General features: G+C 45.0%; 1 long non-coding RNA gene across 1 annotated transcript in view; it reads left to right on the forward strand.

Moving 5' to 3' along the window:
• The window catches only part of LOC146696712 (uncharacterized), a 32,375-nt gene extending 18,734 nt beyond the window's left edge, over nucleotides 1–13,641 (forward strand). The window contains exon 3 of the long non-coding RNA XR_014923327.1: nucleotides 13,274–13,641. This is a non-coding gene — a long non-coding RNA (uncharacterized LOC146696712). The remainder of the gene's footprint in view (nucleotides 1–13,273) is intronic.
• Nucleotides 13,642–15,122: the final 1,481 nt, after the last annotated feature.

Raw genomic sequence — 15,122 nt, forward strand, 5'->3', positions numbered from 1 at the left:
CAGTGAGAACATGTGGAGGCTGTTAGGTGGATAACATAGTGAGTTCAGTGCATTGATGTGACATTGTCCTGAAGGATTTAGTTATTCTTTATGGTTAAAGAAATTGCACTAATTTATTCATATTTATTATAAATAATCCTAATTACACATCTTGCTTCCATGTTTGTATCCTGTGTCACTAAAAATACATTTTATTTTAGTTTTATACATTGATTAATGACCTGCAGAATATCCTTATCATATTAAGTGATTCATAATTGTCACTTTATGCTTTCTCCATCTCTAAAGTGATGACATCCTTGCATTACATACTTTAGGTTCATTTTCTGCAGGCAGGTTTCTGAAAGAGAACAGGCAGATTTACACTATAACATGCAGCGTTCTATAGATGGACACATAAAGAAATGAAAAATGACATGTATGTGCTAACTTTCTAAACACTTTGTTACATTTATGATAAAGTAGATTAAACACATTTACGTCGGCCTTGGCTCATAGTTCTTGTCTTTAAATGAACTTTGTGTGTGTTTCAGGTCCTGCACTCTCAAAGACTGAATGAACCAGCATTGCAGCCATGGGTCACTGTGAGCATCACAGGGAAGGTTGAAGCCGCCCACTGCACCTGTATGGCCGGAGTCGCAGAGACCTGCAGCCATGTCGCTGCTCTTCTGTTTAATGTAGAAGCAGCAGTGTTGATCTGTGGCACAAGGACTGTTACAGATGAACCTGCATACTGGGTTTTGCTGGGTAATGTGACCAAGATACAGCCAGAGGTTGGCCATAAGATGGACTTCTCCTCTTCAGCTGCCTAAAAAAAGGCTCTTGATCAAAACATAAACAGACCATCTGTAGTGACAGGTTAAAGGAGCCGTCCTCAAAAAAGAAAACTCCCACCTGCTACTGTGGAGGAGTTGTCACTGCTATAATGCCATAATGTTTTATCTAGGGGTCTAGATTTATGCCTGAAGTGCACTGCCGTGTAAATAATTTGCATTTACTGAATATGTACTGACTGAGTCACACTGTTCAAATGTTGAATAAAGAAACAAACTAATTTTTGCCTCTTTTTTTATTTTCTTAAAACCACTTTATAGAACATCACATCAGTAACAGTGTAAAATCCATGTCATTTATAGTTTACAAATGACAAAATGTTTACACAAAACCATGAGTGTTTACATGATATCACCCACTACTAACATTACTTTATTTACTGTATCTTTTGAAAAAATAACAGCACAAGACTTAAGAACATTTATCAGAAGCAGGTTTCATTCTTCCCTGGTTTTATTATCACACTGTTCACCAAATGCAGCAAACCTTCACCATCTTATCCAGGAGGGTCAACTCTTCACCCTCACATGGAAGAAGTAATCTGATTGGCATGGTGATGTTTGAAGCAGGTCCCTTGTGTAGCGCTGGGACCCAGTCATGATGTTTCATCCATTTCATCGGCTGGTTTGCTGCAATAATGCCAAATAATTAGCAACTCTATAAATAGAAGGTAGTTCTGAAAAAATCACTCAGTAGGATGTTTGTTCTAATTTGCTATGACCTCAGAGTGCATTGAAAATGAAACTAATAGGCTATAAAGAGTGATATGAACATATTTAGAACTTACCGGAATGAAAATGTCTGGAGCACCAACAGATATTTGGAGATGGAAGAGAACTGCACGTCAGCTCGTCTCACAGCTGCTATCCAGGCTAGACTCCTTCGTTTGGTAACATCGATACACGAGCTGCCTCATGTTGCTTCCAGGTTGGGAAAGAATGAAAAGATAAACCCTTTTCAAGCTTATTCTCTTGCCGGTGTTGTGCAATCGAACATTGCAGCCGACCACACAGCAAATACGAACCATGGCTGTTGTGTGTGCCTTCGCTCCCTTTTCACTTGCGCTAGACCCCCAAAATGGCGGATTGGGCCAAAATCCTTTCCACGCCCACCCCCGTGACATCACGCTCCAAAGCCCTATATAAATATCCGATAGCAGTTAGGTCCCCTTACTTTCAGCAGCTGTTGAAAGGATAAAGTTGTGGTATGTCAGTGGTTAGAAATACCATTATTACTTTAGGATTAGTTTAACACAATGTCAGGGCTGACCCGGGACCATTGCTGTGAGTCACAGCGCGCAGCATAAAAGTCCCTTCACATCGGATGCAGGATGTGCTGCTAATGCTAATTGCTAACTAAAAGCAAAGGATCCAGAATTTGTTGCTGGCTGCTGAGCTCTGTGGGTTTTTGCAGCAGCTCTACCTGTACTAGATGCACCTGCTCCTTGTTGTTTTTATCGCTGACTTTATGTGAACTACAAGAGTTTCTGTTTTTTTTGCTAGTTCTTCAAATGTTCAATAAAAACATGTATGCTAATTCATAACGAAGAAAGCTTTGTAATGAAGACTGTCATTTCCAAAACACTGCCCCCCCCCCTGCCTCCGCAGCACTGTTGAAAAGGCTGCGGAAGTCCCTGTATTAAACACGTAGTCCTGTGACACAAAAATCACCAAACTCGGACGACCACAGACTGTTTTCCTTCGTGGTGATGAAGGAAAACGCTGGGTTGGCATGTAAAAGGGCATTTATTCCCTTCAAAGACCTGCAGTTCAAAAAAAGCGCCCCTCCGACAGCCAAACCCATCTGTTCTCTGATTGGATTGTTACATTTGTGATTGACGACATTCACCAATCAGATGAAAGGAAGAAAAATGGGGTCAAAATTCGTAGTTGTAACTTGCAGGGTTTTTTTGGCTAAGTCCACACACAAATCTTTTTTACGCACACACAAATCTTTTTTACACACACAAATCTTTTTTACAAGTACAAAACCGATTTACAAGTACAAAATATTTATGACCGCATTTTGAGCCCATAGTTTTCCGTTCAAGTATGCTTTTTAATACGATGAAGGAAGCGCAGAGAAGGTACTATTTTAGTCCTCCTGTACTCTTTTTGCGAGTAGGTGTGACAACCAATGACAGTTTTCTACTGTCATTGGCAATAACACGTACTTTTATTTTTGGGGGGAGGAGGGGGTGACAGAGATTGAAACTTTACTGATAAATTCTCCAAGTAAAAAAATACCATCCATCCATCCATTCGCTTTCGCTTATCCTTTTCAGGGTCGCGGGGGGCGCTGGAGCCTATCCCAGCTGTCATAGGGCGAGAGGCAGGGTACACCCTGGAAAAAAATACCAGCGTCCACAAATGTCACCTTTTTTTTTTTAAATATTAAACTTTATTAAGAAACAGTATACAGAACATGTATACAATTAGTACAAAATTAACATATGCCAGGGGGTGTGATACAAAGAATAACAAACATTCAAATAATTTGTAATTACTACAAATAGTAATAGTTTTCATAGCCTTTTTGTTAAGTGATCCACTAATCAATTTTATGTAACATAAAACATCATTATAGTAATGTTTAAAATTAGGTTTTTTGTTACTGTATTTGCATTTGTGAAAATAAAATTTAGCTAAGATAACTAACAAGTTTATTATAAAGTAAACATCTTCTTTTTTTTTTGCCTTCGAAAGAAACAAAATACAACATTTTCCCATTTCACAGTAAAGTCTTTATATAGATGTCCAGCAATGAATCTACTGAAGTCTTTCCAAAATGTTCTAGCATATGAACAGATCCAGAAGAGGTGTTGCACAGTCTCAGGATGGCTTCCACAAAATCCACAGTTCACATTTATGTCCCTTTTGAACTTTGTCATGTAATGATTAGCAGGATACAATTTATGCAGTATTTTAAATGAAACTTCCTTCACTTTATTCGTTACCAGATACTTGTTAGGAATTGTCCATACTCTTTTCCAGTTAATGTCACTGACAAAGAAATTCCAATAAGAGACCACATGTGGGATACCACAAATGTCACATGACAACCTTTAGGGCATTAGAGTTGACGTCACGCCGCAATGCATTATGGGAGAGCAGCACCATTTTAGCAGGCCATGAATCACAACAAACACACTGTGTTGGAAGGAAGATTGCTACAAATCATACTTATATATATATATATATATATATATATATATATATATATATATATATATATATATATATATATATATATAAAACACCCAATACATGAGCGGGACACAGAAAGGAATTGGCAAGAATACCAGAGGCGCAAAACACCAGCTACTGGTAGACAGAACAATCAGCCGAGACTGCAAGACCAGACTGACAAACCTGTGCACTGCCTGGATTGATTACAAGAAGGCCTATGACTCAATGCCCCACAGCTGGATACTGGAATGCCCAGAATTGTACAAGATCAATGGGACCCTAAGAGCCTTCATCAGGAACTCAATGGGGATGTGGCGTACAACACTAGAGGCCAACTCCAAGCCCATAGCACAAGTCACCATCAAGTGCGGGATCTACCAAGGAGATGCTCTGTCCCCACTGCTGTTCTGCATAGGCCTGAACCCCCTCAGTGAGATCATTAACAAGACTGGCTACGGATACCGACTATGGAACGGAGCAGTTGTCAGCCACCTCCTGTACATGGATGACATCAAGCTGTATGCCAAGAGTGAACGAGACATCGATTCACTGATCCACACTACCAGGCTATACAGCAATGACATTGGAATGTCGTTCGGACTGGAGAAGTGTAGTCGGATGGTATCAAAGAGAGGGAAGGTAGTCAGAACTGAGGGGATTGAACTACCAGAAGGCAACATTGCAGACATAGAGGACAGTTACAAGTACCTGGGGATCCCGCAGGCAAATGGGAACCATGAAGAGGCCGCTAGAAAGGCTGCAACCACCAAGTACCTGCAGAGGGTCAGCCAAGTCCTGAGGAGTCAGCTGAATGGTAAGAACAAGATCCGGGCCATCAACACGTACGCCCTGCCCGTGATCAGGTACCCTGCTGGGGTAATAGGCTGGCCAAAGGAGGAGATAGAAGCCACTGACATAAAGACAAGAAAGCTCCTTACCATGCATGGAGGGTTTCACCCCAAGTCCAGCACCCTGAGGCTGTACGCTAAGCGGAAGGAAGGGGGCCGGGGACTGGTGAGTGTCAGCACCACAGTCCAGGATGAGACAAGGTACATCCAAGAATACATTGGGAAGATGGCCCCAACTGACCGAGTGCTCAGTGAATACCTCAGGCAGCAGAAACCCAAGAAAGAGGAGGGAGACGAGGAACCATCATGGAAGGACAGGCCCCTGCACGGTATGTACCACCGGCAGATAGAGGAGGTGGCTGATATCCAGAAATCCTACCAGTGGCTGGACAAAGCTGGACTGAAAGACAGCACAGAGGCACTAATCATGGCAGCACAAGAACAAGCTCTGAGTACAAGATCCATAGAGGCTGGGGTCTATCACACCAGGCAAGACCCCAGGTGCAGGCTGTGTAAAGATGCCCCAGAGACAATCCAGCACATAACAGCAGGGTGCAAGATGCTAGCAGGCAAGGCATACATGGAACGCCATAACCAAGTGGCCGGCATAGTGTACAGGAACATCTGTGCCGAGTATAACCTGGAAGTCCCGAGGTCAAAATGGGAGATGCCCCCAAGGGTGGTGGAGAATGACCGAGCTAAGATCCTGTGGGACTTCCAGATACAGACGGACAAAATGGTGGTGGCTAACCAACCGGACATAGTGGTGGTAGACAAACAGAAGAAGACGGCCGTAGTGATCGATGTAGCGGTTCCGAATGACAGCAATATCAGGAAGAAGGAACACGAGAAGCTGGAGAAATACCAAGGGCTCAGAGAAGAGCTCGAGAGGATGTGGAGGGTGAAGGTAACGGTGGTCCCCGTGGTAATCGGAGCACTAGGTGCGGTGACTCCCAAGCTAGGCGAGTGGCTCCAGCAGATCCCGGGAATAACATCGGAGATCTCTGTCCAGAGAGCGCAGTCCTGGGAACAGCTAAGATACTGCGCAGGACCCTCAAGCTCCCAGGCCTCTGGTAGAGGACCCGAGCTTGAAGGATAAACCGCCCGCAGGGGCGTGCTGGGTGTTTTTATATATGTATATATATATATATATATATATATATATATATATATATATAATATATATATTGTGGCGAGCTCAGACAAGGAGGAGACGGAGGTATCGTTTGGTCTTGCTTCCCGTGAGCTAGCCAGGGAGCACAGCCGTTTATTGACATCTGCAGAAGAACACTGCCGCTAGCTAACTGCTCAGCGCGGCAACAGCACAGCAACAACAACAACAACACACAGGGCGCCCTCTGACCCCGGAAGGACACACTGTCGCAGTGAGAGGGCGTCACCCGTCACTATAGCAACATAAACAAAACATAACTGTACAAACAGAACCCCAAACAGCCCTGACCCGCTACATAGCCCCCACCTAAGGGGTCAGTCGTCCCCGACGACCCCATTACCCCACACAAAGTCCTGCAAATGTCCAGGTGCCTTCTGTTGGCGCACCGGCCGGTCACGACCGGCGGGGGAAAAGTCACTCGGGTCAGAACATGGGGTGCCACCACCATCCCCTGCCCCGGCGTCTGCCGGAGCGAGCGATCGGTATGGTGAGAGCCTGTCCCGGTGCAACACCACCATGGGCCCGCTCCTCCTGTCGCAGGCAGTAGCGGCACTCAACGACTACGCAGGGCCGTCTGGAGAGGGCATCAGCATTGCCATGCTGTCGACCTGCCCGATGCTGGATCTCGAAGTCATAGGACTCCAGCCAGCGGGCCACCTGCCCTTCTGGGTGTTTGAAGTTCAGGAGCCAAGTCAGAGATGCATGGTCAGTGCGCAGGAGGAACCGGCAGCCGTGCAGATATGGCTGGAAGTGCCGCACCGCTAGCACTACGGCCAGCAGCTCCCGCCGCGTCACGCAGTAGTTCCTCTCGGCTCGCCCCAAGGCACGACTGAAGTACGCCACCACCCGTTCTCCAGCCTCGTCCTGCTGGGAAAGGACCGCCCTGACTCCTACATTGCTAGCATCAGTGTCTACAATGAAAGGTTGCCGGGCATCGGGGTAGGCCAGGACTGGGGCTCTGGTGAGGGCCTCCTTCAGCTGTGCAAAAGCAGCAGCACAGGCCTCCCCCCAGCCAAACAGCTGTCCCTTGTCAGTCAGGCGGTGGAGGGGGCTGGCCATCGTCACGAACCCCTTGATGAACCAACGGTAGTAGGAGGCTAGGCCCAGGAAGCTCCGCAGTTCTTGGACGTTCGAGGGAGTTGGCCAGTCCCGGACCGCAGCCACTTTTGCGGGGTCAGTGGCGACACCTCGAGCGCTGATCACATGGCCCAAGAACGTGGTCTCTCTCGCCAACAGCCGGCATTTTGCGGGGTTGAGCCGCAGCCCAGCTCGTCGGATGGCACTCAAGACCTCGCTCAGATGAGACAGTGCACTGTCGAAGTCGCCACCGTGCACCAACAGGTCATCCAGGTACACAACGCAGCGGCTACGAGGGATATCCACGAGCACCCTCTCCATCAGCCTCTCAAACGTCGCTGGTGCATTGCAGAGCCCAAATGGCATGACCCTGAACTGCCACAGCCCCTGTCCAATGGTGAATGCAGTCTTAGGTCTTGCGTCAGGGGCTAGCTCCACCTGCCAGTAACCGCTGCGTAGGTCGAGGGAGCTGAACCAACTAGAGCCGGTAACGTAATCTAGGGCGTCGTCGATCTGCGGCAGCGGGTACGAGTCCTTCTTGGTGACTGCATTGAGACGGCGAAAGTCCACGCAGAACCTCGGGCTGCCATCCTTCTTCCCCACCAGAACCACGGGTGCCGCCCATGGGCTATTGGACGGCTCGATCACCCCAGCCGCAGCCATCTCACGGATCTTCTCTTCCGCTACCTGCCGTTTTGAGAGGGGCAGCCGGTGTGGGCGCAGACGGATGGGCTGAGCAGAGCCGGTGTCGATGGTGTGCTGGACCAGACTCGTCTGCCTACAGGGAGTGCAGAATTATTAGGCAAATGAGTATTTTGTCCATATCATCCTCTTCATGCATGTTGTCTTACTCCAAGCTGTATAGGCTGGAAAGCCTACTACCAATTAAGCATATTAGGTGATGTGCATCTCTGTAATGAGAAGGGGTGTGGTCTAATGACATCAACACCCTATATCAGGTGTGTATAATTATTAGGCAACGTCCTTTCCTTTGGCAAAATGGGTCAAAAGAAGGACTTGACAGGCTCAGAAAAGTCAGAAATAGTGCGATATCGTGCAGAGGGATGCAGCAGTCTCAAAATTGCAAAGCTTCTGAAGCGTGATCATCGAGCAATCAAGCGTTTCATTCAAAATAGTCAACAGGGTCGCAAGAAGCGTGTGGAAAAACCAAGGAGCAAAATAACTGCCCATGAACTGAGAAAAGTAAAGCGTGCAGCTGCCAAGATGCCACTTGCCACCAGTTTGGCTATATTTCAGAGCTGCAACATCACTGGAGTGCCCAAAAGCACAAGGTGTGCAATACTCAGAGACATGGCCAAGGTAAGAAATGCTGAAAGACGACCACCACTGAACAAGACACACAAGCTGAAACGTCAAGACTGGGCAAAGAAATATCTCAAGACTAATTTTTCTAAGGTTTTATGGACTGATGAGTGTGAGTCTTGATGGGCCAGATGGATGGGCCCGTGGCTGGATTGGTAAAGGGCAGAGAGCTCCAGTCCGACTCAGACGCCAGCAAGGTGGAGGTGGAGTACTGGTTTGGGCTGGTATCATCAAAGATGAGCTTGTGGGGCCTTTTCGGGTTGAGGATGGAGTCAAGCTCAACTCCCAGTCCTACTGCCAGTTTCTGGAAGACACCTTCTTCAAGCAGTGGTACAGGAAGAAGTCTGCATCCTTTAAGAAAAACATGATTTTCATGCAGGACAATGCTCCATCACACGCGTCCAAGTACTCCACAGCGTGGCTAGCAAGAAAGGGTATAAAAGAAGAAAAACTAATGACATGGCCACCTTGTTCAGCGGATCTGAACCCCATTGAGAACCTGTGGTCCATCATCAAATGTGAGATTTACAAGGAGGGAAAACAGTACACCTCTCTGAACAGTGTCTGGGAGGCTGTGGTTGCTGCTGCACGCAATGTTGATGGTGAACAGATCAAAACACTGACAGAATCCATGGATGGCAGGCTTTTGAGTGTCCTTGCAAAGAAAGGTGGCTATATTGGTCGCTGATTTGTTTTTGTTTTGTTTTTGAATGTCAGAAATGTATATTTGTGAATGTGGAGATGTTATATTGGTTTCACTGGTAAAAATAAATAATTGAAATGGGTATATATTTGTTTTTTGTTAAGTTGCCTAATAATTATGCACAGTAATAGTCACCTGCACACACAGATATCCCCCTAAAATAGCTAAAACTAAAAACAAACTAAAAACTACTTCCAAAACCATTCAGCTTTGATATTACTGAGTTTTTTGGGTTCACTGAGAACATGGTTGTTGTTCAATAATAACATTATTCCTCAAAAATAGAACTTGCCTAATAATTCTGCACTCCCTGTACAGTCTTTGTCACTGGCGGCAAAGATGTCCACATTCTCGTGCAGGTAATATATATATATATATATATATATATATATATATATATATATATATATATATATACATATACATATATTAGGGGTGCAACGATACACAAAATTCACGGTTCGGTTCGGTTCGATACTTTGGTGTCACGGTTCGATATTTTTTCGATACAAAAAAAATGTTCATGCCTTTTTAATTTGTCATTTATTAAAATTATAAATATATATTTTAACTCAAAAGTACAGTTTTTAAATTTAATGTTGCTGAAACAAAAGTAATTAAAAAAATTAATATATCTCAGGGCTCTCAAAATTTCAAAATCCCTGGTAGCCCTTCGGGCAGGGACTCTTCAGTTTTTGGTAGCCCAAAATAAATGTAAGTAGCCCGAATAAAAAAGAGAGCAATTTTTTGATTGATGTTTTGTTTCCTTTACAATATTATACTTTAATGTATAATATTGTAAAGGGAACAAAACATTAATCAAAAAATTGTTGAAAAACAAATTACAACATTGTATAAAAATTACAATCATCAACTCAAATACTTGGTTCTAATTGAACAGAAATTTCTATGAACTTGTAAGAACTGTGTAGGACATGAATCAGTCTGTGTCAGATCCTGAATTTGAAATTTCCGCTGAAGTCACGGGTAAGAAACAAGTGGAACCAAGATCTAGGCCATTTGCTTTTTGAAGTTTGCAAAGACTGCTAAATTTTGCCAGTGGTAGTTCACTCTTTGCAACATAGTACGCTGTTATAAACAGATTTTTCAGGTTTATTTTTAGTATGTTATTTGCAATTGGTGTTTGTTCTGGGAAAGATATTGCAGACTGAGCAATAATGCATTTCTTGCATTTCTCATGGCTTCTAATGGGGGCCTTTCTTAAAATGACTGGTCCCAGTAACAAAGGCGCTTGTCGACTCAGAAATCGAGAGAAAACCAACAACACACCCGGCAGAACATTATGTTATTTACACGGGTGCACATAAGTGGTCCGCATGTGCGCATTCGCTGTCAAAATAAAAGACGCGCACCAGATAAGAAGTTGCAACGCGCGTTTGCGTCCATATAAAAAGCACTGTTTTTGAGTGCTTTTTATATGAGTGGGATTTTCACGGCACATTCTGCACCACATCTCTGTGCGTTCATCATTTGTTTGAAGCCAGCTCACCTCCTGCAACCACTTTTCCGAGAATACGCGCTTCTTTTGTGGTTCGGACTCCTTCTGACATTTCTTTGGAGGTGGAGGAACACCAAAGTAATTGCTTAAAGGAGCTTCTTCGACATCTTTAAGAGTTTTAAACAAATGTCTGTCCTCCTCCAGAAAATCTTATGTATGCAAACACGCGTTGCAACTTCATATCTTGTGCGCGTTTTTGGGGGTTTTTTTGACAGCGAATGCGCACCTGCAGACCACTTATGTGCAGCCCCAGTTATATAGCTTGTCATATTGCAGCCACAGAAATTCTTTTGTCCATGAAACCATAAAGCTGCACTTTCTTTTTGCCTTATAGTCTGATTTGTCATAACTTTTCCGTTTTGTGGTAAGCTTTTCTTTGGCTGTCACTTCTTCACCCTGACTTGTCTTATTTGGCTCAGCAGAACTAAAATATATATCCTGCTGCTTTTACACATACACACATAACGGTCAGCGATTCTCTGCGCGATCAACCTCTCATATGTTTAAGCTTGCTGCGGGAGATTTCACTTGTCATGTTTGCATAGTAAGCTAACGATTGATAAGACGATGTCAGAGGAATTGGTGCGCAAATTATCATCACTCACCAATCAGTGCTGTCGCTCTCTATACACAGTTCGCGCGATTGCAAAGTGAAAGCAAAAAACAAGCGCAAATTCAAATGCGATTTCAATATGTCACATATTGACAGTGGCTCACTGATGCCAATGACATAATTACCCAGCTACATTTCTGAAAGAATGCAAAAGCATTGACATATATTTTTCCTTCCTACAATAGCCCGACGGGCAGGGCAGAGATAGATTTTGGTAGCCCGACTGGAAAAATCGTTAGCCCCGGGACATCGGGCTAGCGATTTTGCAAGCCCTGTATCTGATTGAGGAATCACTCATCTTTGGAAAAGAGAGTTTATTACAGAGAAATGTCTCTTTCCAAAATAAAAGCTATACTATACGCTTCTTCTGGGCTATATTCTCAGCAGCATATTGTAGCGGGTCAGGGCTGTTCGGGGTTCTGTTTGTACAGTTATGTTTTGTTTATGTTGCCATAGTGACGGGTGACGCCCTCTCGCTGCGACGGTGTGTCCTTCTGGGGTCAGAGGGCGCCTTGTGTGTTGTTGTTGTTGTTGCTGTGCGGTTGCCGCGCTGAGCAGTTAGCTAGCGGCAGTGTTCTTCTGCAGATGTCAATAAACGGCTGTGCTCCCTGGCTAGCTCACGGGAAGCAAGACCAAACGACACCTCCGTCTCCTCGTTGTCTGAGCTCGCCACATTGGTGTCAGAAGTGGGATGATGGTGGCACCCCATGTTCTGACCCGAGTGACTTTTCCCCCGCCGGTCGTGACCGGCCGGTGCGCCAAAAGAAGGCACCTGGACATTTGCAGGACTTTGTGTGGGGCAATGGGGTCGTCGGGGACGACTGACCCCTTAGGTGGGGGCTGTGTAGCGGGTCAGGGCTGTTCGGGGTTCTGTTTGTACAGTTATGTTTTGTTTATGTTGCCATAGTAACGGGTGACGCCTTCTCGCTGCGACGGTGTGTCCTTCCGGGGTCAGAGGGCGCCCTGTATGTTGTTGTTGCTGTGCGGTTGCTGCGCTGAGCAGTTAGCTAGCGGCAGTGTTCTTCTGCAGATGTCAATAAACGGCTGTGCTCCCTGGCTAGCTCACGGGAAGCAAGACCAAACGATACCTCCGTCTCCTCCTTGTCTGAGCTCGCCACAATATTAAACATATCAGGTCCCCATAAGGAGAATCATGTGCTAACGGCTGTCTAAATGACTCGGGTAAAGTTTGTAGCATGCATGCTTGTTGTTTTTTGTGCTTCCACTTGTCTTTGCACTAGGATGATGTCGGCGTAAATGTGCAGTCATATTCGTTGTGTTCCCACTAGTGCTGTCAGCGTTAATCTCGTTGAAATGACGTTAACGCCACAACACGGCAAATCTCCGTTAACGAGCTACCCCTGCGTGGGGCTAGACGGCCAACACGTTAACGAGCTAACTGTGCTAACACACTAGTTCCCACCCATGTAATTGAGCATTGCGTGGCACATCCAACATACTGTTTTACTTTAGTCCATGACGCGCTTACCTTCAGGGTCATACCTCACATGAAAACCAAAATAATTCCAAACGCCAGATCTGAATGAGGGTGGGGGAGGTTCAATTTGCCATGTTGCAAGGAGAGCTTAACTTCTGTCTCGCTAGCTTGCCCTGCGCTCTTCCTTCTGACTATGCTGTCTGTGTTGAGTGCTCAGTGGATCTGCGCTCGACAGTGCAGCCTAGGCGGAGTAGTCGAACGCAGATTCACTGAGCGCTCAACACAGACAGCATCGTCAGAAGGAAAGTTGATAAAATAAATTACAAATTTTGTATTGTTCATACATATGCGTACCGAACCGAAAGCACTGTATCGAACGGTTCAATATCGATACGAGTATCGTTGCACCCCTAATATGTATATGTGTATATATATATATATATATATATATATATATATATATATACATATATATATATATATATATATGTGTGTGTGTGTGTGTATAAACTTTGTATTTCAGTTTGTGATGATTGTGTTCTCTTTGTGATTACAGGAGCTGTCCTCACATACCCAGGATCTGAAGCAGACAGATCATCCAACATCTTCACATGTTAACTGCAAAATTAACTGATGAAAACAGTACAAAGGTTAAAGTACCACATGTGCTGTCAGTGAAAGCTGCAGCTCTTTTATTGATAAAGTTAAAGACAAAAAGTCAAAAGGATTAATCACCCCTATAACTGTGTCACTATATATCAGCATTAACAGGACCTCAGTTTGGTGTTTCAGAGAGCTGCTCATCTCAGACCTGCACATCTTCCGTTTTAAACACTCGATGTACTCAGCTGCATGATGAGCACATTTGATTTTCTCTGACACAATTAAATAAAACCTGATGAAGGTCAAAGGTCGTCACTTGTGATCAAACTTGTGATCTGGAATTTTTCACAGTTTTTTGAAGATAGTGTGTTATTTACTATAAAGTAATTCAGAGTTATTCATACCATAGTAACCAGAGAGGATCATATATTTTTAAATATATAACTTTCTACAGGACTGAATATAATATCTTTATGTAAAAGTCCGGAGCCTCTGGGGAGTAACTGAGTATTTATAACATTACACAAACCAAAGGTCTCCATCACAGTGTTCATGAAATGCTGGGTGTATCCATGTCCTGGGGCAGGCCTACGGAGGAGTGCTGAAGATTTCCCTGTGAGTGAGCTGCTTGTGAAGATCATGAGTCCTGCTTGATCAATGCGATGAGCGTCAGTCTTCCTGGTGTTTCTCAAATGAAGCCTCTCTCAGTGGGTCAACAGAACTTCTGGCACAGGACAGCTGTGATGAAAGAAAGGGAAGAAGTTTCTCCAAACCTCTGGACCCCAGAAACCCAGCTTAGTCCTCATGGTCTCCCTCACTAGTTTCTCCCCAGGGTGAATGTAGCTGTTGATATAATATGGACTCTCTGTAAATCGCCTGTATTTGTATAGCGCTTTACTAGTCCCTAAAGACCCCAAAACACTTTACACAACCAGTCATCCACCCATTCACACACTGGTGATGGCAAGCTACATTGTAGCCACAGCCACCCTGGGGCGCACTGACAAAGGCGAGGCTGCCGGACACTAGCGCCACCGGGCCCTCTGACCACCACCAGTAGGCAATGGGTGAAGGGTTTTGCCCAAGGACACAACGACCGAGACTGTCCAAGCTGGGGCTCCTCTCTGTCCAAAATGTGAACATTGGCATCCTCGAAAGAGTGTCCTCCAAGCGCATGGCACAACATAGAAGAGCCACCTCCACAGGACAAGACTCAGCAGTCCATCTGCATCTTAAGGATAAAGGACACTCTTTCGAGGATGCCAATGTTCACATTTTGGACAGAGAGGACAGATGGTTTGAAAGAGGAGTGAAAGAAGCCATCTATGTCCACTGTGAGCGACCTTCTTTGAACAGAGGCGGTGGTTTACGACACCAACTCTCTGCCATCTATAATCCAGTTTTGAGATCCCTTCCCAGACGCCTTAACGCCCACTCACATCCTGGGCCATCTGATCTCAGGAATTCGCATGATAAGGTGGGGCCAGGTTTCACAATGAACTCACCCGAAACTCTGGCTGATTGGGACCCACACCCAGTTTCACACCTTGGCTCAGGCGATTAGAGGATCATCAGGGGATCCTTTTGTCCCTCTGTGGGGGGAAACTCCCACTAGGTTTATATCTGGGACTCTCCACCATTTGACCTTAGAACTGAAGAAGCTTCTCGGATGAGAGGTGAAACGTCTTCAAGTAACTTAAAGAAGTCCAGACACTTTTCTTTGCAAGCTCCTTTGACTACGATGACCTGGATGACTGAGAACCTTCACAGACAAAGGACAGCATTACATTTTTAATATTAAC

Source organism: Copadichromis virginalis, linkage group LG12 (genome assembly GCF_057382275.1).
Source record: "Copadichromis virginalis isolate Kocher_CV1m ecotype Utaka linkage group LG12, C_Virginalis_male_GT1.1, whole genome shotgun sequence".
In the NCBI taxonomy this organism is placed as follows: Eukaryota; Metazoa; Chordata; class Actinopteri; order Cichliformes; family Cichlidae; genus Copadichromis; species Copadichromis virginalis.